Below are 25,436 nucleotides of genomic sequence, written 5' to 3'. Positions count from 1 at the left end.
CCATCATCATTGCTTTTACAGAGGGTAATTCCTTGCTGGAGGCAAGAATTTGAAAATAATTTATTTCTGTAAATGGTGCCATTTTTGTTATCTCAGTGTGATGAGATGGTCTGAAATTGTGGATTTAACTCTATCACAATATCAGTGCTGACCTCTTATATATAAGAGGATATACACTAAAGCTACATTACTTGTATCATCCTTTAATACTTTTTTTATCTAAAGAGTGGACAAGCACTCTTTGTTGGCTGGTAAGGGAGGTATAAGAGTAGTCCCAGATTCACTGGGTGTAAATTAGACCAAAGGCCAACATTTCGTTCTCCCTATTGCTTCAGAATTTTGCAGGCATACAGTGAGCCCACAGGCCAGATTCAGCAGACTCCTGGGATCAGGAGTTATTTAGCTTTTCATTAAAAGCAATGATTCTCACGCGCTCAGATAAGGTGGAGTTTTAAGAGCAACATCTTTCTCTGACAAGAGTTCTCCACTTGTACCTTTTGTCTTTAATCTCACACCCAAACTGTGAACTTGACAGGACATGTCTTCTCTCTGCTATGACCAGGGTATGCAGGGACTCCCTTCTCACTTGAAACTTGTGGATGACAGTGATATGATGCCATTAATAAAATATTAAATGGCTGACAATAATGAGTAACCATCCTCCTGTGCAACTGTCTGCCTGACCAGAACTGTGAAATCTGATGTCTCTTTGATGAGGTTCTCTGGAAGTGTAATCCTCCCAGGCATCATAGGGGACACTGGCATATACAGTGACACTACAGAGAGTGTCAACAATACAAACATATTTTATGTTATAAACAGATCAAAGGAGTGATTATTCTCTGTTTCTTTGAGTAATTTATCCTACAGAGTGCAACATGATAGTTCCTGGCAGTACTCCTCAAGGAAAAGTTTTATGTAGGTTATCACTTCATCTTCTCATCAAGAATAGAGTCCAGATGTCCTCAACCACATAAAGCCAGTCAGTCAGAAGCCACTGTCATTTCATGTCTGACCTCAGCATTGCTTAACAAAACATCTTCCTGTTTTGGAAAACACTTGTCTATTCAAAGTACAAGCAGAGACCCTATCAGTCCCTTCAAGCAACCTCCTGTGGAAAGAGTATTCAAGAGAAAAGTACTGAAGGTTCAATAACAAACACATTTAGAAAACAGTAACTAATCAGATGGGAAACCATGTATTTCAGCACATTTCTCTATGCAAGATTTTTTTTGTTAAAGAAGAATTACTGAATCAAACTGTTGATTATTAAGAGACAGACTGCTGTTATGACTAAACATTCTTCTTAATAAAATTACATATAAATCTACATGAAATACAAACATTATTAGACTTCTTTGTCTGCAAACACGCTCTGCATATCCCCAAAAAATTCAATAAATTCTTGTCTGAATTTATTAGAAGGCCATGTCCATTAAGCAGTCAATTTTTGTTGTTCCCCTGAGAGACTGCTTGCGGCAAATTTTACTGTATTTCCTTTCCTCCTGGTATTGACTTATAATAAAAGAAAAACATTTTTTGCCTGTTTAATGCATTTTCCAAAATTACATCAGTATCCATCTACTTCAAACAATTTCTAACAAAGGCCTGGTCCAGCTGGATAAACAAAATGATTTTACATATATTTCATTGTGCATTTTTAAACTTTTTTACTATGAAATATTAGAACAAAACTGCTTGCCACTACTCAGACAAATAATGATTTACATGTTTGAGCTGAGATGTAGGTGTTTTTACTATCACAGTGAAAGTTAAGAAAAACATCCCAGTGTCATGAACTTGCAACCTCACATGAAAATAGGGCATTAGTACGCAGCAAGGATATCTCTGGAACAACAAATACTCACTGAAAAAAAAATAAAGTTTTCATGCTGATACACCTGTAGTAAAGATGCGAAGCATAAGATATCTGAGCTTGTTTTGTTTTCCAGAAGATTAAACACAGATCATTACTAAAGTTGATGGACAGATTTCCTGAGTGCAAAACTATTCCCAGACAAGTAGCAACACAGGCTGCCTACCCAGTGCCCCGTAAGATAAAATTGTTTTCATCCCCAGCTGTTGAGGGCATGCACTTTGAATACACCTAGAATGAAGCTTTAAGCATAAACTTTTGAGTTTTGTTTTCTTTTAATTAAAAACATTAAATCCAAGGAAACAAACCCAGTATGAGACATTCATCTTTCTTTGGTGCTTTAAGAAGATTCTGTTAAAGCTGCATTGAATTCCATTTTATGTTAAGGAAAGGAAAACCTGTTCCTGAGGACAAGCTGAACGGCAGGGTGGGCATGGGAAGAATGCCACTGTTTATGTTTAAGTTTCAGCGTCTCTGGTCCTTTTCTTTTTTTTTTTTTCTTTTGTCTTAAGGATGTAAAGACAGCTGAAAATTAGTTGACAATGCAGAGGCGTTTTGAGTTACTACATAACCCTGAAATACTCTTCAAATCCAGCCTTCACTTCCATTATCATGATCTCAGTGGAGTGAAATTTTATTGGGGTGTTCTGCTATTGACTAAAGGAAGTTTAAGATAAGGGATTCTTTCTGTACTGATTTTTAAACTGATGAGTGCTCATAGCTGCCAATGTTATCCTGGCTATAGCGTCTCACCACAGAAAGTCCATGGAGACCAGTTTTCTGAAAGCAGCAATGTACATCAGTAATTACTTGTTATACAAGGTACCAATTAAGAGTGTGTGTTTTCTTTATGTCAGGGTTTCATTTTACCCCAGTGACATGTGTTTTGGAGCATCAGAGAAACTGGTGACCGTGTAACTGATTCACAAGCTGGTGTCACAGGAATTCTGGGTCTTGCTCCAGGGTGGTCTTCCTGCATAATCTTTACAGTCAAGGGTCATTCCTTGTCTAATGGCAACTGTGACCTCTGCCTGCCACCATAACACAGTAATGCATTGTGGTGGGCTAGCTCTGGCTAGCAGCCAAAGTCCCACCCAGCTCCTCACCAGCCCTCTCCAGCAGAATTGGAGAAAAAGTGGGTTGAGAAAGTTCACTGGTTGAGATAAAGATAGGAAATTGCACACCAGTTGCTGTCATGGGGAGAACATACTTGGGGAAAATAACTTTCTTTTCTTTTCAATTAAAATAGGTTCAGATGGTGAGTTACAAAGACAATCAGTGGAACAACTCTCCTACCCTCCATTCCAAGGCCCAGCCTGACTCCTTCACTCCTGAGTCCTCTATCCCACCTTGAGTTGCACAGCAGGGGCTGCAGTAAATACACAGCAAACTCCCGCCCAGTTGCTCCTTCTTCTTCACACTCTTCCCATGCTCCTGTGGGGGCATTCTTCATGGACTCCAATTCTTCAGGATAAAACTGTTCCAACATGGGTTTTTTATGGTCTTCAGGGAATTTCTGCTCTGCTGTGAAGGATCTCTTTCTCCTTGTCTGACCTTGTTTTTTCCCTGTGCTGCTTCTCACTCTTTTTGTTCTCTCCTTCTTATTTTATGGCTTTTTCTCCCCTTTTTAAAACAAGACACACCAACATGGCTGAAGGGCTCAGCCAAGTCCTGTGGTGGATCCACTGGAGCTGGCTTGAGCAGCTGTGGCCAGTATGGGGCAGCCTCTGATCTCGTCTTGCAGAGACTGCTCCCAAACCTTGCTTGGACACAGTTCCGATATTGTATTTCCTAACTGTACAAAGAAGTGCCTGCCATAATACTTGTTTTGTCATATCACTCAAGGCAAAGTGACAAAAATTTGTGATTGGAATGTGGCGTAAGTGTTGAAGATCTGCAAAGATACTCCTCTCACTCTTTTTTTCCCCCAGGAAATTTCATTGCTCTCCTTCCCTCTCTCAGCTTCCAGAAAACATTATGAAAACTTATAGGTTCAACCAGGTGGGAAGATTAAACAGAAAGGAAGTACTGTACCTACAGCAATTTAATCATCCAAACAAATTTTATCAGCCAGTTGTCTGTCTGTGTGCTTGTGTAAAAGAAGAGAGTGATGATAAAAGGAAAACAGAGAGCATGAAGAGGAAGAACTTGGATATGAAGAAGGGGAACCTAAAAACATGTACACTCCAGACATTATGAGGCATTTCAGACGGTCACAGATGCACAGATCTTTAGCAAAAAAACCAACCAACAAACCCCATGCATAGGTGCATGAATGGGGATAGGCTCAAAGAATATTCACCTGCCTATAACTTAGCCAGTAAATCTGTATCATACAAGATCCCTCCATTTTTTTACTGGGATACCAAAGCTGGGAGGAACTTGGAGTTAAAATAAAAAGGACTAATGAAGTAATAACAGCATTTTAGGCATGGGAAGTTATTTGTGGTGTCAGATCTTGGCTGAAAAAAGCAATCTGTTTAGGACAGTGGTAGTTGTGTGTTTGATCCAAGCTGCTACAACACATTACAGAAAAATAGGCATCTGTTTAATATTACACCTGTAATGAATGCTTTAAAGAAAGGAATTCTGAAGGCAACTACAGAAACCGCAGATTTTAAAACAAGGTCTGAATTCTTAGTGTCAGCAATCCTTCCTGTGTCAGCCCTGTAATACTAAATAGCCTGAGCTTTACACAAGTTATAAGCAGTAAAATGCAGTGTATCATATGGGCAGTAAAACAGAAAAATCTGCAATTGGGAAACTTATGAAAGTTAAAAATTGCATATTCAATGTGAAAAAATTGTGGCTGCTCTGGATCCTGAAGTATGATGAAGTAAACAAGGAAATGCTTTCACATTTAATTGCCTTTTTGAAGCACTTTAATGTTTTCAGAGGAAGAGGTTTCCAGTTCTCATGTATTTGATTCTAGGAGATATTTATTTTTCCTAGTCTGCTTTTTTCTTGCCTTTTTAGAACCCAATATTTCTCAAAACAGAAGAGCAAAAATATTGACAGGTGGCAATGAGAAAAAGATATTTTTTTAAAAAGAGGCTATGTGTAGCCAATATGTTTCTAGCATGGTGCTGTCCTAGAGAAACTTGTCTGACAGTTTCCTGCTGACCCATGATTTGTATGTGGTCACTCAATGTATATATAAAATAAAATCTCTCCCATTTTTAGTACTTATCAGCACACAAGGAGAGATGCAAAGGATCAAGTGAAAACTATTTTAATTCAGTTTTATAGAGGGCCTGAAGGTCAGGACAGAGACAGATTGAGCAAGATTGAGATTGAGATTGAGATTGAGATTGAGAAAATGCTATGAATTCTTCTGGAGTAGGACAAGACAATTTGTATGGCTGTCAATCTTTTAAATTTCATAACAATAGAGTTACTATTTGTCTGTTTCGGCAGGATGTTTACAATCAAAATAATTTCTTCAGTAAAATACAATGATGATTCCTTAGGTCAGGTCTTTTTGTGCCGTCAGCTCTTGCTGAAACCCTAACACAGAAATAATATACATAGAAATAATTAAATTGCTAAGTAGTTGTTTTACTTAGTAACTGAATTACTGTCTATTGTATAGAATGATCATATAAGATTGGAAGGGGAGCTCAAGGATCATCTGGCCCAATTTTCCTGGTAAAAGCACAGCGTAGACAAGATGACCCAGCACCATGTTTGCCAAATTCCTCAATTGTGCTGGGGAATTCATGACTTTCCTGGGGAGATTAATCCAATGGCTTATTGTTCTCATTGTGAAAAACTTTCCTCTACTGTCTAAACAGAATATCCCCAGGAGTAACTTATACCAATTGTCCCATATCTTTTCCATATGACTCCTTGTGCAAAGGGCGTTTCAATTTTCTTTGTAGCCACCCTTTAAATACTGGGACACACAGATTAGGTCTTCCCTAAGTCTTTTCTGGCAGGCTTGCTGGTTCATTGTGTCCCTTCTCTGCACTCTCTTCAGCCTATCCATGTCTTTTGTTTTGTATGGCAGGGGCCAAAATTGAACACAGTATTCCACGTGTAACCTGATGAGTGCTGAGCAGAGTGAGACAATGACTCCTCTGTCTCTACTGGTGGGGTCCTTGTTGATGCAGCCTGGCATCCCACTGGCTTTCTCTGCCACAGCAGGGCTGTTCACTGAGCTTGTTGCTCAGTTGTTGTCCAAAAATATTGAAGTCCCTTTCCACAGAGCAGCTCCTTAGCTGGGTAGATTCCAGCCCCTGCTGCACTCATGGATTATGTTTTTCCAGGTGCCAAACCTTACACTTGTCTCTGTTGAAGTCCATAAGATTATCGTTACCCTATTCTTCCAGCCTGTACAGATCTGGAATGCTGGGGGCAGGTCTGGGCGTCACAACACAAAAAAGACATTGAGCTGTTAGAGAGTGCCCAAAGCAGGGCCATGAGGATGGTGAAGGGTTTGGAGGGGAAGCCGTGTGAGGAGTGGCTGAGGGCACTTGGTCTGCTCAGCCTGGAGGAGACTGAGGGGAGACCTCAGTGCAGTCACAACTTCCTTGTGAGGGGAACAGGAGGGGCAGGCACTGATCCCTGCTCTGTGGTGACAGTGACAGGACTCAAGAGAGTGACATGAAATCTAAACCTCAGGGGAGGTTTAGATTCTTCACCCAAAGGGTGTGTGGTTAATGGAACAGGCCCCCCCAGGGAAATCTCAGCCTGACAGAGATCAAGAATAATGTGGACAATGCTCTCACACACATGGTGTGACTCTTGGGGTGTCCTATGTAGGCCCAGGAATTAGACATCAATGATCCTGATGGGTCCCTTCCAGCTTGGCATGTTCTGTGATTCTATGGTTCCTGAGGGGAGGCTCTTTCTTCCAAAGTGTCTCCATCCCCACTTAGTTTAGAATCATCAGCAAGCCTTTTCAGGTTACATCTGGTGCCATCTCCTTAGTGACTTACAGAGCTATTAAACTAGGCATTGGCGCCAGTATTGATCCTTGGGGGACATCACTGTGCCAGTGTTCTGGGTTTAAAAGGAACTATTTGCCAGCACCCCCTTGGTGCATTCAGGCAGTCTCTCACCCATCACATGGACCTCTTGTCTAGGCCATGACCTGTCAGTCCTCCTCTAGGAGTAGGCTGGGGGAACTCTAAGATTTATTCACTTATTTTAGATGTAAAATGACACCTACTTTAATAAAAGCTAAGCATCTCATTTTTTCTGGTTTTCCTGTTTTTGTCTAGTTTACCTCTTTTTCCCTTATGCAAGGGAAGAAGTGAAACTTAGCCATACATATACAGCATCATGTCCTGTCCTAAAATGAGGTTACAAATGACAGCTATGTGCAAGACTGTGTGCTCCAACATTTCTTGCTTCATATTGCTTGCTGGAGAATTTCCCATCTCATCCTTGTAGATCTAGCGACTCATCTTTTACATCCAGCTGAAATCAGTGTGTGCTTCACAAATAATAGCTCAGCTTTACTTTGACTCTAAATTGCAATGATATTTGGGAATAACGTTCCCTTCCTGTTAAATTAGGCAGGCCACTGAAGTGAATACTACTTTTGTTTGTATTTTGGAAGTGGTTCTTATTGACTAAAAGTCTGGAATGGCAGAGCCACCAGCTGTGGCAGCCTTCATTGTCAAATTGTGGGAATCAAAAATCATGTCCATTTAGCTGGGACAAAGTTGATAGAGGCTGATAGAATGGCTTAACAGAGATGCATACTTGGAGTGTATTATTGCAAAGAGTAGCAATAAGTAGAAAAAATAAGTGATGGAAAACCATTAAATATGCAATAAATTATGCCCCCAGAAAGATGAACAGTTCAGAGCAAATTTGTATTTTGAGCCAGGAGCATAGAATCACCTTGATGAGAAATCACAGACCGTCAGACTGACTGCAGTTCCAGAAAAATCTTAGTACCATTTACAGGTATAATTAAAGCTTTATATAAAGTTTTGTTGGGTTTCAACTACGTAAAAGTTCTTGAATTTAATTTGGACTGAGGACATTTCATGAGGTAATTGAGAGTTAAATACACTATTCTTCTAACTTATTTATTTGAATTGAATGATTTTGGTGGTAATTTAGGAATACTTGTTTGAAGTGAATACTTTAAGTGAAGACTTAGTGAAATACAAATACTACCATCACATCAGCTTTGTAAAATTATGTTTGTCTGTTTATACATTATAAGTAATTTATTATTATAGACATGTTACTTTGATGGGAAAATAAGTTATAAATAGTTGTTTGCATCAATGAGTATGATGCAAGTATAAAGGGGAATTTATGTGGGTGTAGTTACTCATTCACATTATCACTTGGCTTTTATGCCAAGGCTAACATCCTTTCTTTCTTGAACACTTCTCAACATATAATGGTTGCAAGTTATTTAAACCTTAATTCTCCCCTCAACTCACGTAACATGCTGTACCTTGAACAACACAGCACTTCCTACCTTTGTGCTGGACAACAGGGTTAGTTAGCACTGGCCCAAAAGAAGGCTCTCACCCACTAGGCTGTAATCACCATACAGTGCAGTGCTTTACAGCTGTATACTTCCATGGAGTCAGAGAGCTGACCATATATTGTCTGCCTTCTTCTGGACTACATTTAAGATATCTCTTCTCAACTATTCTCTTGTATGAACCTAGAGTACAAAATTCTGTAAAAATTTATTTTAAAAGTATGTTGAAAATCTCCACCTGAATATTAATTTGATGCTACTACTTGAAAAATCAAATTAGTTGGTCTTACTCACACATATGGCCCTAGAGCTATAAGGAGAGTAGCAAAAATCAGTCCTGAATAATGAAGGAGTCCAGAAAGGCTGGGTGAAAGGAACTGTTAAATACTCAGGAGCAGGCTGTCCAAATGTGTAGAAAGTTGTCAGGGGAAAAAAGACCAGCCTGGTTAAACAGAGAAGGTAGGCTAGCACTTAGGGGGAAAAAGAGAATCTACCATGTCTGTAAGGGGGCCAATTAGTTTGGGAGAACTGTAAGGACATCCTGAGGTCATATAAGGAGAAGATTAGAAGGGCCAAAACTCAACTGGAATTTAATTTGGCAGCTACAATTAAAGATAAGAAAAAAGTTATTATAAATACATTAGCAGCAAAAGAAGGCTCAAGGAGAGTCTCTGTCATCTATTGATAACAGAGAGTACTGTAGTGACAGGTATGAGGAAAAGGCAAAGGAGCTTAAAGCCTTCTTTGCTTCAATATCAAAACCAGTTGTCCTCAAGATGCCCATCTCCCTGAGATGGAAATTGGTGACGGGGAGATCAGTGAAGCCTGCACAATCTGGGAGGTGAAGGATTTGCCATCCCCAGAGGTGTGTAAGAGGGCTCTGGATCTGGTGCTAGGTGTATTCCTGAAGATTTACTAAAGGAAAGACAAAGTAATACATACTTTTTTAACCATTTTCATGCGTTAAATCTCCATAAGAGTCATGTAGTTTGTCATGAATTTGGGTTGGTCTGAAGCATGTAGTCACATAACAAATAATCTACACATAACCACTGCTGGAGCAGCTATTTTCAATTTAAACCACAAACCATTCTCACCTTGAACCCAAAGACACTGGTGTGCCTTAAATAAGCACTCCCTGTACATGACACATGATATAACCTCGTTTATACTCTGGCTACTACCTAGAACAACAGAGGATCTGATGCCTTGTGGCTAGTATGCTAACAGTCACTGTGTATCTCTAGCTGTAGGACAACCAAAAGTTCTAACCTGTGTTAGTGCTACCATGTTATATAAAAGCCAGATTCCAGGATGTGGACATTTCCACTCAAACCTACCAGAGTGTCTGTTAAATCTGGCAGACAGAGTATTTTGGGAGTGCTATGAAGTTATTTTAGACAAATTCTTTAGTCTAAACAGTCAGTTTAAAGTCTCATCCCATCAGAAGTTAAAAGACTTTTCTTACTCCTGGGAGGTCCTGGAACCACCAACATACGTCCTGGACAATTTGGGATCTGAATGGAATTATCTTCAAATGTTGATTAATACATAACATAGCTAAAGAAAAGGTGAAATGTCAGGAATGTCCAAATATTTTGACTTTCACAACAACACTGCACCTGCAAGTTCATGAGAATGTATGAATTTGTGATACCCAAAGCTTTACTTATGTAATTGTAGATGTTCATGCAAGTTTTCTAACAGAGCAAATGACTGGAGATTTGATAAATTAAAAATGCTGATTTTGCATCGTAAAACACAGGGTCTTGCTATTCAAAGGAGGAAAGTGTGGGATGATTCACTACTGTATCTCAGTAACACCCCTTGGCTTACTGCCAATGTGACCATTATGAAGCTGCCCTTGAAGGCACTGTCACATTTCCATGCCTGGGAGAGTCTTCCCTCAGGTGTGGGCCTTCAAAGCCTCTTACTACCTCTGCATTCTCATTTCATAGGAACAGGACAGCAGGTCAGAGAAAAACTTTCTGAATGAAACGTACTGATTGTATTTACATTTTATACATGCACATATGCATACATAACATACACACACACAAAAGAAATGTGTGTAGAAGTATGATAGCATTGTGCCCTCTTCATTACTCAGAAGGAGCAACTTCTTAAGGTAATTATATGCTAGTGTAAAAACATTACACTTTAGTGTAAACTTGACAATGGTCATATTTTTTAGTACTAAAAAAATTTCTCCCTATTCCCCTTCTCTGCACCAGTCATGGCTTTTAATTTGTGTTGTTCCTCTGAACACATCAGTTTTTATCTCTATGAAATGAAAGGTCATATTCTAAGGAAAAACCTCACCAAATTAAAACACGGGAAACTTAATTAAAATTTTTTTTTTCTACTGCAAGGGTTGTGAAACAATTGAACAGGCCCATGAAGCAAGTGGGGTCTTCATCCCTGGTTATGCGCAGAACCAGTCTGGGCACTGACCTGGGCAAGCTGCTGAGACCGGGCTTCATATGTTTCATGAAGAAACAGACACCTCTGCCCTCTGAGGAATCCCTACCTGAAAAGAGCTATGATCTCACAACAGCTTCCTTTTGCTCAAGTATTTAAGGCAGGCTGTTACCGAAAGCTTTTCTTAACAAAAATAAAAATCAAGAATTACCTGCATGGCCCGATGTTGGTGTTGCAGACAGGTGCTGCAGCAGCACATGGCGCAAAGACCTCACAGGTGCGGCTCCAGTGAAATGTCTTAGCCTGGTACCTGCGCCCTGAAGAGAGGAGAAGTAGTTTGTGCTACCTGAAAAAATGTGTTCATGAGTGATGCCTTTGACTGGGAAAGGCAAAAAATCTGTCCAAGGAGTGCTTGATGTTCTTAAGAAACCCTTTTTGGATATATTAAACCTGAAAACTTACCAGAGGAAACCAGGAGAGGGCAATGAGCACACAGAATATTGCTGATAGCTAGAAGGCCCAGGTTACTGAATGGTATGCCTTTTTTTTTTTTTTATCAAGGGATAAATATGTATTTGCACCATCACTGTCCCTGAAGAAGCTGCAGTTCTGGGGTTAAATATGGCCACATTGCACACGATAGGTCTAAGGGTCTCTCAAAACAAACCAAAGGTTTCCTCATCCATCTTGGTAAAATAAAAAACAGTTCAGAGCTGTTGCTGAGAATTTCCTCTTGCGCTAAATGGAAGAATGTGTTTAACTGGAAAAAATCCCAGAATTAATGCCACAGAAATTTGCATTAGAGAACAACAAAAAATCCCACCCCAATGATCAATATTTAGAAGTGGAAAACCCATTGAAAAAGATCTGTCCTAAGAAATTGCTTTCAAAACAGTCTTCACATGAATGCACTCTTAACTTTCTTCTTTCCCAGCACATATTCTTTTTAAGAAACCTATTTAGTTCATTTTAGTCACTCTCAGGAAGTTTAACTTTTGGTGAACTCTGAAAAATCTATGTGTTCATTAACAAAAGGAGGACAGCATTTGTTTGGTTTCCCCAGGAAAAAAAATGCTTGCTGCTCTATGTGTTGCTGTTAAGTCCACTGCAGACATAAACAACAATAAATTGTCCTGCTGGATTGAGGCACATAATTTTCTTAGTTTAAGAAGACAGGGTAACTGTTAACTTCAAAGATGCTGTAATAAAAAAAAAATTAAAAAATACAAAGTTGCTTCAGCAGAAACAAAAATAACCCTCTCCAAAAGCAAATGAATAAGGTATATCATTATTCTCAGGTATAAACAAGTGCAGGGGTTTAAACTGGAGGCTTTTTATAGCTGAAGTGGAAATGTGCTCCACCAGAAAAATATTCTTCTGAAGCTCAAGTCCTGATTTTTTATTTTTCAACCTTAGTAATTTAGGTGGCATGTGTTGGATTCTGTTTTTGTCCTAGAGGTATTGGTTTAATATTTTATAACATAATATTTAAAGTCCTGAGGAATTCAGAATACTTTTAGTATCCACGGGAGCAAACAAACACATATTGCCTGCATACCTAATAGTCTAGTGGTTTACTGCAGTGAGAAATTGCCCACCACATTTTATGGTTTAACCTCAGTGCTTAGTTTTTTATGGGTTCAAATAAGTTGAGTTCATGTTTCTCCAGGATATTGTTTTCTCACACTTAACCTACATGGTTTGCTCACTACTTGGAACGTCCTTCTGACATAATCCATTTTAAATACCTGTTTATAAAAACATGGTTTCACAGGATATGAAGAACAACATAACCATTTTTTTGATCACAGAAAATGACTGAATTACATCTTATATTCTTCAAGAAGACAAATTTTTTTATTATAAGAGTATTATTTTTACAGTTGAGGTGCTGCCATAGGGAACAAAATAAAAATGAAGGCAAATTTTTCTCAGAGGCATTTTAAAACCTAGGATAAGAGATGCTTTCCAGATGCTTTATAGCCACCAAAGATTCAAAAGAACAGGAAGGAATGTACCAGTAATCTCTATTTTTATTTGCAAGCTTTTTTTCGAGAAGTACTTTTCAGTAAGGGTTTTGCCACATAGAGGTGGAGGTGCAACAGGCAGGTGCACAGGACTCCGTGGGACTGCACAGGCAGGACAAGACTGCCTGGGTCACACTAACCACAGTGGAAACCTGGTGTTTCTGGCCTCTGCTATCTTTTGACCCCAGAGAAAGGAACCTGGTCAGTTTATTCAGGTATGGGATATAGTTTACCTGACATCTTAAAGCCTGGGCAAAAGCTGCACATCATGATGTGCAGATTAAACATGAGGAGGTCCCCCAGTACCAGGCTTTTTTTGAGAAGTCCCTCCCCTCCAGTATGCCTTTTGATTACAATGTGAATACTAAATGTAGTTTTATAAACTACATTTTTAATTGTGTCCTGAATTTTGAATGGTGAAGGAATTTGGATTTTTTTCAAATGATGCAGTACTAATGCTGATCTCTGTGTTCAGCAAGCAGAAGCCAGGTAGCAAGAGAAGACTTTGCAATTTCTCCTAATTAATGTGTTTGATGACTCCTTGCGAAAAAGACATCACACTGTCTTCATGTGCGTGGATATGAAAACTTCCCAAAATGCTTCTGGGAGATAAGTGGATCTTTTCCTCCCAGCTGACTGTTAGCAGTAGCTTTCTTAGCCCAGTAGCACTCCATCATTTGGCAGAAAGAATATAAAGTTAGATAAAAACATTTTCAGCACACCAGAGCCTGCATCCAAAACTTCCTTTACAGCAATGTGCCCCTTTCTCAGTTAGGAACCCAGGGAAGGACAGTCCCTCCAAAAACCAGATAATGGCGGGGTCATTTTGAAAGGTGTTTCAAAGCTGCTGCAGCTCTTCACCTAAAATCTGCTCCTCCCTCATAAAGCAGCAGCCAGGAGGGAAAAGTGAGGGACCTTATAAAAATGAGGGGAAAAGAACAGTCAACAGAACTTTGCTTTCTTTTTCTTAATTCCCTAGTCAACATTTTTCATGCTTAAAACATTTTCATTCATGCTTGTGTTAACAGATGTTTTCTTAGTACAAGTGCTGGTCTGAATGACAACTTCAGTGGAGGTGTTCAAATTATGAAAAAGGCATAGTTTGTTTTGTAGAGAAGGGAAAAGAGTATTGCATCAGCTGACTTGGGGCTGTGGTGTGTTCTCTATCATTTGACCTCTTTAATTCAAGACTGCCTTTCTAAAAAAGATATCTTAGTTCAGATAATTATGATCTTTATGCAGAAATTACTGGGTGAAATTCCATTGCTTGTGTTATGCAGAAGATCAGACTGTACAGGTCCTTCTTGGCTTTAAAATTTTGTAAATCCAAATTCTAACACATATAATCTTACTTAGAGATTTCCCTAGGGATTTCTGTAAAAGAATATTTCATTTTCTTTCTGTCCACCACTGCTCATTTACATTACTTCAACAGAGTTAACGTGCTCTTCCTCAGTGCAAAGATCAGTCATGGTAGAGATTTCTGTGACCTGCTTTTGAATCTTTCATGACATGATGCAAACCAAAGTTTCTTCTTGCTGGTTTTCAGTGTTTGGCAAATACTAACCTGAAAGGAGAGTGCAGCAATGATGGAAAGGCAAGTAGTAGTTTGAGAAATATTGTACCTTGCTATTCTTAACTCAGGACTTTTAGATTGTGCTCTGGTTTGACTTCCTATACATTTAAACTTAAATTAACCGAAGTTTTACACCAGAATTGTGCTACTAACCATTATAGATTTAATGGGAAGCAGAATCCAAAGCCAATCCAAAACCTACAAGAAATAGTTTTGAGCACCACAACACAAAAAAGACATTGAGCTCTTAGAGAGTGCCCAAAGCAGGGCCATGAGGATGGTGAAGGGTTTGGAGGGGAAGCCGTGTGAGGAGTGGCTGAGGGCACTTGGTCTGCTCAGCCTGGAGGAGACTGAGGGGAGACCTCAGTGCAGTCACAACTTCCTTGTGAGGGGAGCAGGAGGGGCAGGCACTGATCCCTGCTCTGTGGTGACAGTGACAAGACTCAAGAGAATGGCCTGGAGTTGTGTCAGGGGAGGTTCAAGTTGGCTATCAGGAAAAGTTCTTTACCCAGAGAGTGGCTGGGCACTGAACAGGCTCCCCAGGGAAGTGGTCACAGCACCAGCCTGACAGAGCTCAGGAAGTGTATGGACAATGCTCTCAGGCACATGGTGTGACTCTTGGGGTGTCCTGTGCAGGGCCAGGAGCTGGACTTGATGATCCTTGTGGGTCCCTTCCAACTCAGCTCATTCTGTGATTATATGATTCTGTGAAGTAAGTGGAAAATACAGTACCTGAAACAATCTTCATTGCTTTCAAAGTCCATCACAGGACACATAAAAACATGTTAAATGTCTGCTCTCAGCTGCAAAGTCTCATGCTGGTGTAACTCAATTAATTTCCATGGGAGTTTTTCACTAGAACTATTATCCACAAAACTTTTAAAGGGAATCCAGACTTATCATATTCCTTTCATGTCTGTGGGGGAAACATCTGCTTCTGGAGTCAGACATTCATTCTCCTCAAGCAGCATCTTTGCTTCTTAAACCTGCCAATGCTTAATCGGGTTCTATCTTTCTACATGGTCTCTTCTGCTGATATGATACCTACAGCAGGCCTATAGCAGTTTCTGTAGTACAGAAAAAAATTATCATGGTAAAACCAGACCGGAAGAAAAAGCACTGAGGGTTTAACTGTTGATTTCCTGGGAAGAATAAGTAAAGGGTTCAGTTGTTCCTGTTTTTCCCCATCTCATGTCCTCACATCATGCTTCCATGTAAGCACGCAGATAATTCATACAAACCCAGCCACTGTGCGAAACCACAGCTTTTCCCCAGTGCTTTCCATGCCATAGAGAAGTCAGTGGTGCACCAGAGCCAGGGCTGCTGTCTGTGGCCTGCCTCAGCCCATTTTCTGTCTTCTCGTGGGCCCAGTACTGACCTGAGGCTGTCACACCACCCAGACACAGCACAAGGACACACAGGTCAGCTGGAGAGAGGGAGAAGGGGCTTCACTTTGCTCTTCAAAGGCAGCAGCCACCCCTGTCACTGCAGTGTACAGCTGAATGCACACACTTTTGAATAAAGTACCTCTTTTCACAGAGTTTGACTACCTGACATCGAATGTTGAGATAATCTTGAATGCTTTGAAATGACACCCATAAGACCAGTTTAAAACAATTACTGTGTGAGACCTCAACTCAAAATAAACCTAGTGAAATCAGCTTGGCCTACCATACAGGTTCTGAGCTTGTCCTCAAAGAATGGTCTTCGATTAGGAGCTGCTTGAGTCTGTTCACTGTGAGGGAAAAAAGTATTTAACATCAACTTTATTTCAGCTCATTAAAGTCAAACAAGTTCTTTCTAAATATATACTTTTCTTCTACTCTTAGTTGGTAAAGCAAATATTGCAGTCATTGCCCTCATATACCTTCAACATATTTTTATAAACATTCCTTTCAATCTAACTGCATGACTTAATGTTTTACTTCAAAAAAATTTCCCCAATAACTGAGAATATCTAAAGCAAAATCTGATAATTATGTGTGGATGAAAATAGGGATTAGATAAGGAATGTATTTCAAAAAGGATCTACTATAAAGAAGAATAGTAAAAGAGTTCATAATATTGGTATGTAAGACAAAATATTATGATGAAATTTAGACCAAAGGGAAAACCACCATGGGTGTTTTATTTGAGTCAGAATTGCTGAGTGTCAACTCTGTTCAATAACACACACAGCTGCATTAGGGTTTTCACATGTTCTAAAAGTCTCATTTGTTCAATGCAGCATTCTGTATTCAGGGCTGCTCTTCATATTGCAACAGTGGCCAAAAGTAATAGACAGACTGAGTGCCCTACTGTGAGCATCACTGAGCTGACATATAGGAAGCCATGGTCCCTACCCTGGGGAAAATGGGACATAACAATTGAGGAAAAAAAAGAGTAGCGAGAAGGAAAGATAACAGAACCAAGATCTTGTACTTGATAGGATGAGAATCTGAACAACAAACAATTTCTCAATAGGTTTAGTGTTCTCTTCATCTTATAAGGAAGGTAAATAAATAAAGTCAGTTTTTCCCAAGACTTATTCAATTAGATACTACTTACTTCAGTCTTCCTAAAATAGTTTAATTAGTTATGCCTAGACAAAGGAATGATCAGAAGCCAAGAAATGCTCACCAGTCCAGACCATCATGTTAGGCAAACTGGTATATCTCTACTGTTGAATGTGTGCTGGTTTGTCTTAGGATTGAAAATATGTCTGCTTTCACAGACTCACATGATAGCTTGGATTGGAGGGCACCTTCAAAGATTGTCAAGTTCCAACTGACCTGATATGGGCAGGGACACTTTCACCTGACCAGGCTGCTCCAAGCCTATCCAATCCGGCCTTGAATGCTTCCAGCAATGGGGAACCCTCAGCTTGTCTGGGCAGCCTCTTTCCATGCCTCACCACCAGCACTGTGAAAAAATTTCTTCCTTGTATCTAACCCATATCTACTTGCTTTCAGTTTAAAAACATTCCTCCTTGTTCTGTTGGTACAGGCTTCAGTAAAAAGCCTCCCTCCATCTTCATTACAAGCCATCTCTATAGACCAGAAAGCTGCTAGATGTCCTCCCTGGAGCCTTCAGTTGTCCAGGCTGAAAAAGCCCAACTCTCTCAGCCTGAAAGTCCTCCAGCACTCTGATCATTTTTGTGTCCTCCTCTGGACCTGCTCCAACAGGTCCATGTCTTTCTTCTGATGAGGACCCCAGAGCTGGACACAGTACTCCAGCTGGGATCTCAGGGACAGCAGAGGAGAGGAGCAGAATTGCCCAGGATCCAGTTGTCTTTTAGGCCTGAAAGTGCATGTTCTATCCCTTCTCTCCAGAAAAGAAAACTACACCACTCAGGAAACTTTTCCAGGATGCTTTCAATCCCAGTGTCTGCGTCATTAAGAAAGGTATTGAGCACTACTGGTCTAAATATGGACCCTTCAGGGACACCCTTTGTTACTGATCACCACCGAGCTGTTGATGGCAGCTCTATGGATTTTGCTCCTGGTGAAGCCATGCTGGCTGCCTCTGATTAACTCTCTGTAATCCACATGCCTCGACAGATCATCCAGCACCTCACATGTTTATGTAATCCACACAGAAAACCTTTTTCAGAGTTTACATATGAAACTTTCTGAACATAGTTGTCTGGTAAGCAAAATAGAACCAATAGCTGTTAATAATATCAAACATCTATTGTGTTTGATAAAAGCTTGCCAATACCATGCTAGGAACCGAGACTGAGTTGTAAATGTATTTTTTTTTAGAAACATCCTGCCTGTGATCAGGTATTTCCATTTTGACATCAAAAAATGTACAGCAAAGCACTCCTGCAGATAATCAGGAGGGATGCCTAAACAATACTGTTTTTCTATAGGAGCTTGGCTAATACAACTCACAAGTCAAAACCTGCCTCTCTCATCAGAAGACCTTTGTCAGATTTCTGTGTCCTGCTAGAAGAAGATCTCACTGTGGAGATGTTGGACCATTCAACTATTTCTATTCTCTTTTTGAATGCAAGAGGCAAAGTTTATTTCTAATGTCCTTGATGCCTTTAAACTTTCTCTCTAATGCGAAGGTGCAGGGGGGTTGCTTGTGTTTTCCTGTGTACGTATTCCCCAGTGAAAACAAAGTAGCAGACAATTAAAATCCTAGACAGAGAGATACTGGAGTTCTTCTGGCAGTTCTTTATTTGTCATCATCAGTTTTTATACATTCGCATTATGAATGGCAATACTGGTCACTGTTTTAATTGAGCCTTGTAAGTATAAGATCAGGTTTTTTTCTAATATCAGTTACAAAAATTCACCTTGGGATTTGAAACTGGCATTTTCTCTGGCATTTTTCCATCAGGCATTGAAATTCCACAAGTAACGCTACAGTCCCTGTGATGGCCACTCAATCTCAGGGATGAAGACAAAGATGCTATTAAAAAACCATCTGATCCAAGTTTTGGGAGAGTATTTGATGAGATGCATAGGAAAATCATGTTCCAAAATTTCTGCTGACGTGTTCTGTTCTTTCATTATGTTGGGCAGTGTTCCTCTTTGTGAATGATCAGCAGGGACTCCTCCCCTGCTGAAGATGGAAGGAAAATGGCTGATTTGGAAAGGTATCCAGTTCTCTCCCTTCCTATAGGATGTTCATAATCTCAATCTCGTGAATGTCTCGATTCAAAACTAATTATTCTCTCAAGCCTTCCTCAGTTTGGATTCACTAGAGGGGTTCTCATGCTTTTGTGCAAAATATGCAGAAGGGAAGACTCGTTTTGGAGCACTGCCACAACAAAGATGTGCCTGTGTATCGAACTGTTCAGCCCAGCTTGTGTTTCCCACAGTAACCTCTCCTAAGGATTCATAAGTTTCAATAAAATCAGGTGTTTGTGGCTGAGATGGAAGGCAGTCCTTCAGTACGTGTTCAGCTTGTGGAGACAATGCAGGACTGAACTTCCTAAGTAATAGGGCACTGTTTACCCATGCACTGTACTAATCTAATCTGAATTTTATCTAATCTGAATTTTATTGACCTTGCTAAATGAAGCTAACTCTAGTACATCTCACAGGTGTTAATGCACAGATAATGGGCTCTTCAGTCTGAGTGTCTTGGATTTCTGTTCCTTTGAATGCGTCATCAGACAACCTGCATACCACTGCAATGAATACTACATAGAAAATAGCTAGGGAAGCTTTCATTACAGATGCTTACTTATAAGAAAAGAATAAGCTTTGGTGGATTTTCGAATCTTTGACCAAATTTGCAGGAAGTGCATATTTGTCTATTTATCTCACATTTTTTGAAATCTCGCTTTTATAGAAAACGTGGAAGACAGAAAAAAAATAGGAAAATTAGAAAAAATATACAGAGATGGAACACATTATAAATTCAAGAAGTGAACGGCTTTTTGTTTAATATTCACTATGCTCTTTTGAAATCTACATTCAAGAAAGAAACCACATAACTGCATCCTGTGAAATCACGCATGTTCAGCTTTAGCAACACATAAATAGGCTTAAGAAATACTGCTATTAAGACCTCATTGTAAACCACTGATTTGACAGAAAAAAAAAAAAATCCACTGGTATCAGAAGGCTTTGTCTTCAGCCCTCACTATACAAGAAAAGGGCAACAGCTGTCTCAGGTTCTGTAGCTGCTTTTTCTGATCAAGCTGGCAGATCCTGAAGAGATAGACAAGTATGATTAATTTACTTCATCTGGTGCAGATATTTGCAGTTCAGCAGTTGTACCCATGGTGTACAAAATAAAGCAACCACAAACTGGTATTGTAATGCAGATAGATAAACCCAAAATATTATATAAGGGACAGGTGGAATTTTGGCTGTTAATTTTGAATCGAGAACATTACCTACTAATAAAATTATAATACAGTAAATTCACGAATACAAGCTGCACTGAGTATAAGCCACATCTCTGGGTGTTGGCAAGTATTTTGTTTTTTGTCCATAAATAAGCCGCACCTGAGTATAAGCCGTTCTGTCGTTCGCAGCGAGGACCCACGTACAACAAAGTTGCCAAATAGTAACAGAACGGCGGCAGGGCGGGGTTTACTGGCTTGGCTTGGGCTGTGCAGGCTCGGCCCGCTAGGGGCTGCTGACGGGGCCAGGTAGCCCAGCCTGGCGCTGCCGCTAGGCGGGGCCACTGGGGGCCAGCCGCCGCTGCCACTGGGCTCGGTCACCACGGCCCGCCGCTGCCCTGTGGTGGCAGGCAGGGACGGAGCCCCCCCCGCTCCCGCGGCGGCGGGCGGGCATGAAGCCCCCCACCGTCTCCCCGAGCCGCAGCAGGGGCGGCCCGGGTTCCCCCCCTCCTCCCAGAGCGGCAGCAATGGCGGCGCGGGGTCCCCCCGTCTCTCCCAGGGCTGCGGCAGAGGAGGGAAGGAAAGAGCTCTCCCTCCTCTCTCCCCGCCCCCCGTGCTGCCTGCAGGCAGCCAGGCTCCACCCGTGGTGCAACAGAGTAGCGATTTGTAACAATCGCAAAATGCCGACTTTGCAGCTGCTCGGGTGGGCACTCTGGCAGGCACTTCTGAAGTTGTAAATGTCAGAAAATTATTCACATATTAGCCGCTCCTGTTTATTAGCCGCATTTCCGGTTTAGGAGCAAAATCTTAGTCAAAATGGTGCGGCTTGTATTCGTGAAATTACTGTAATTTTCTTTTTTCAACAAATTGACAAATTCATTGAATCAACAAAAATCTGCTTATTCCTTTACAAGCTCAGAGCAGAAAAAAAAGGTCTGAAAGTTTAGTTTATTTGATTTATGGTAGTGGAAAGTTGCCTGATTAGAGACTTCAAAATCAGACATACAAAGGGTAGCTAAATTTAACTAGAAGACTAACTTTTGTAAAAATAATAACTGTCTGCTCTAAAGACTACCGATGTCAGAACAACTCTATAACTCTCGTCTCTAATTAAGTTGGTTTGGTTAAAAAAATCTCATTACAGAGCTGAATCTGAAAGTGCTCAGTGTTCTTAGTTTCTGGTAAAGTTCACATACTGTAAAGAATACCTTTACATCTTAATCCTAATTATTTAGAAGAATTCATGATAATTAGGAACCTTTTAATCCAATTGACTTACAAGTGACTTCCTAAATAAAGATACCTGGACCTTCTGTACAATATGCTTGAGAAAAATCCGCAGTATTCTGGTGTGCAACAAAATTATACAATTTTTAATATTTGAATGCAAAAATATTACAAGTAAGATCTACAAAATAAGATAAATTTCAATAATCTAGTTGCAACTCAGTGTTTATGCAAACAGAAGAATCAGAATAAGTTGTTTGTGTATTCAAGCATAAATCAGATTAGTACACTGAATATTTCCCAGGTAGAAACAGTTGAAACCAGCCACTACTTTTCAAGATTTTTCTTGTAGACTCCTCAACAAACAACCCTTCAATCCCAAATGGAAAGATATCAGTTTATAAATGTGCTTAACACATATTAAGTTTTCTAGTTTCCTATTAGGATTTTACAGCATTATTTATATTTCTTGTTTTATGCGTGTGACCCTAGCTAAGCATACCAGTTTATGACTAAAGAACATTAATTATCCAACCCATAACTACGGAGCTGATATTTTAAAAATAATATTAAAAGTAACAAATAATGTGATTGATGTAGACTTATATTTGAAATTGCTTGCCCTTTTTTACAATATCATACTTTCTTCATACATATGAAATAGTAAGATTAAAGAAACCTAAAATGTGCGTCTTAGGACATGGATTAAGACATGCCAAATTGAAATAGCTTTGGTTCTGTTTGGGGTATTTTTGTTGATTTTTGTGGTGTACAGGTTAATATTTTTCCATTTTCAAGATTCAAAACTGAATTATCAGTTTGGCAGTAGTGTACACATTAAGATAACTCCAAACACTACTAATGCCATTGGAGACATTTTTCTATTTGTAACATCTGAATGAGGACTGCTACAACCTTACAAGTAAATGTAAATTTAAATATAAATTACTACCTGATACCAGGTTTTGAGGTGTTACTGCAATTATTTACTGACATCTGCTTTTATTAGCCTCAATTTTAAGTGAAGGAAGATTTTATTTCTCACTTGATATACACTTTATTCAAAAATCAGAAGTTCCTGGTGCAAGAAGTATCCAGGCATACCAGTCATTCCAGACAAAAAGGAAAGGGGTAAGCAAATGCTTAAGTAACTAAATTAATTTTTAGAGCCATTTTAAAGCAGTACCTGACTTGCTTATAAGTCTTTTTAAAGTATTAGAGAAATTCTCACCTCCACACTTCAGGTTGCAGAGCTTTCTGATGGTCTTTTCAGACCCATGATGCAAAAACCTGGTGTAATTAGGTAACCTGTGGGGAAAGGAAAGTACAAATGGATACAGGCACATAATGCTAAGGGAAGGACATGACCCTCCAGGGATGCTAATAATGCTTTTCAGGCATTATGAACACTAAATTAATTAACAAATGAAACTTCTGCTATGGAAATAATGGCAGACAGTGTGAATGGCTGATAGATGGGTGAGAATACTGGCCTCAAATATGCTTTCTTCAGTTTCATGAAAAATAGTAACTTAATCAGACATAAGAAAAAAATGGCTGGAATCCCACTCTGTGGAAACATTGTCTAATATCACACATTGGGCAACAACCTGCTGTTTGTAACATTAGTAAGGTTTAGAGGAAGAGTAAAAAGACAGAAACCTCATTCCTTCAGTGTTGCATTTTCCCTATCTTCAACCTTTCCGCTTTACTCAGCCTTAATCACTGATTGTTCCAGGCAAACGTTTAAATGGAGAATAATATTTTCAAAGCCACAATGAGAAAGATCATGGGGGATGAGCAGCCTGCAAATACGATGAATAAAAGAACCCAGACCAAACCACCTCTGCAGCAGACTGCCCAAACTAGCACACACAGCCCGCTTGTGGAAAGGCATCAGTTACTGTTCTGGCTGTGGGCCCAGTCCAGCAGATGCCCCCCTCCATCCTGGTGCTGGCTAGCAATCGTAACAAGCACCCACTTGGTGATTGGATATGTTCTCAAGTAAGAGAGCTTTGCGGTCTCTGGAGCACAAGCACCCTGTACTCCTCAGTGTTCTCCAGACTGACCATTTTTTACAATTTTTACAATTCACGCAAGCCTGGCGTGGTGAGCAGCATGGTCAGAGCCAATGACCCCCTGCCCACTGGGGGACCTTTGACACATGCAGGGTGGCACTGCAGATTGCAGGGTGGTGAAAGTACTTTAAAGGTGAGCACTGCAACTAAAAATCCTATAGCAGTGTAAATCAGCATTCACCATCTATCCTAGCCACCAAGTGGGACCACATGTTGCTAGTTTTCTATTACTAGGTGTGCACCATTTAAAGTAATATGCAATTAAAATAAACTACAGCACGACTAATGACTGGAGGACTGTATTTAAAACATCAAAATCCAGTCACAATATCCACCTCACCAGGAACAAGTGGACCTGACAGTGGTCCAAGGGTGCTTTGAATCTACCTGAGTAAGGTGAAAACCTCCAGCCCAGGCTGATCATTACTGACAAGATTCACTTCAATATTCTCACCACCAAACTTTCAGTGAGAGAGAACTTCTGTGTATTCCCCTCAATTCCTTTGCAAGGATTCATAAGCAAACAGCCTTTGGAAAAATACACCCAAAAGAAGTTTTGGCTGAAATCCATGGACCTTAATTCATTTGCCTTACTGGGTGATTGTACTTTTCAAAACACAGCCTTGATGAACTCTTGTAAAAGCAGGAAGGAAGGGAGAGACTTTTGGGCCACAGCCTGCTCCTCGTCCCCAGCACAGTTTTGGGGAGACACTACCCAAACCAGGTTTATTTGTTCTGGTGATGGGGCTAAGCCTCTCCCATGTGAAATTTCACTTTTCAATGAAAACTTACTCCGGGAGAAGCATCGCCAATATATTTCTCGTGTGACTCATATGCACAAAACCCAAAAGTCAATAGTTAAGAGTTTATTTGATGGAGGTTTTCTCCCAATTAAGAGGTCGTTAAGGGGATCCGACTGTTACTCAGAGCTGAGATGGTCACCAGCAGCTGCTCCAGCCCGGGAGATGTGCCGGCCAGCACATTTTCCAGAAACATGTTTCCTCTCTCGCCAGCGGCCCCTTCCCCCTCCCCGCCACCCCGTTTCTAGTCTCTCCAACGCTGATGAGCTAATAGCATTTTTCCTTTGCATACTTTGGCGCTGCCCCACGGCATGCTCTGGCAGCCTACGTGTGTCTGAGCGCGCCCGCCCGCCGCAGGCTCGGCACGGCTCGGCGCGGCTCGGGGCGCGGGGGGAGGAAGGGACGAAGGCAGGGCAGGGAGGGAGGGAGGGATGGAGGATGGGGACCCCCGCCGCCGCGCCGGCCCGAGCCGCCCCGTTCCCGTTCCCCCCGTTCCTATTCCCGTTACCCCATTCCCGTTCACCCCGCTCCCGTTCCCCCTGAGCCGCCCCATTCCCGTTTCCCCCGTTCTCATTCGCGTTACCCCATTCCCGTTCCTTCGTTCCCCCCGTTCCCATTCCCGTTCTCCCCGAGCCGCCCCGTTCCCGTTCCCCCCATTCCCATTCCCGTTCCCCCGAGCCACCCCCGCGCGGGGCGGGCGGGGGGCGGCCGTGGGGGGAACTGTCAGGGCCGCACGTTTCCAGCCGCATTACGTGAACAAATGGCGGGGGTGCAGCCAGCCCAGCCAGCGGGGCTTGTGTAACTTTGCGAGCGTGCCAGCAAGTTTAAAGTCCCTGGTCTCTCCTCCTCCTCCTCCTTCCCTCGCTCCAGACACCAGCGCGGGCCGGAGGACGATGAGAGGCTGATTGTTTGCTCCGGCTCCCATTCGCATCCCCTCGCCTATAAATACCAGGGAGAAGAAAAGCCGCTCTCGCCGCCTCCCCCGGGCCGGGTTTCCTTTCCGACGGCCCGACCTGCCCGATGGCACCTCCCGGGTGCCGCAGAGCCTGAGACCCCGCTGCCCGCCCGAGCTTCCAGAGGCGCAGCCCGCACCCCGCGGCCGCCCCGTTCCGCCCCCCCGCTCCATCCCGAGCAGGAAAAGCGCCCCTCGCTCTCCTCTCATCCCCCCTCCCCTCCCGGTTTCGTC

At 41.2% G+C, this 25,436-nt stretch overlaps 1 protein-coding gene across 2 annotated transcripts in view; it reads right to left on the bottom strand.

Moving 5' to 3' along the window:
• Window positions 1-25,429, bottom strand: part of LOC117010353 (zinc finger protein 474) — a 57,512-nt gene extending 32,083 nt beyond the window's left edge. Inside the window, exons 1-3 of one of the 2 annotated variants that reach the window (XM_042780142.1) lie at window positions 25,003-25,429; window positions 22,604-22,680; window positions 10,966-11,071 (exon numbers count right to left, since the gene is read on the bottom strand). The gene's annotated coding sequence lies outside the window, so the exon portion shown is untranslated. Of the gene's footprint in view, window positions 1-10,965; window positions 11,072-18,505; window positions 20,009-22,603; window positions 24,591-25,002 lie in introns of those variants that run through there. The other variant, XR_006163152.1, reaches the window with a different exon arrangement.
• Window positions 25,430-25,436: the final 7 nt, after the last annotated feature.

Source organism: Catharus ustulatus, chromosome Z, assembly GCF_009819885.2.
Source record: "Catharus ustulatus isolate bCatUst1 chromosome Z, bCatUst1.pri.v2, whole genome shotgun sequence".
NCBI classification, from domain to species: Eukaryota; Metazoa; Chordata; class Aves; order Passeriformes; family Turdidae; genus Catharus; species Catharus ustulatus.
This window is presented reverse-complemented; position numbering and strand designations above follow the sequence as displayed.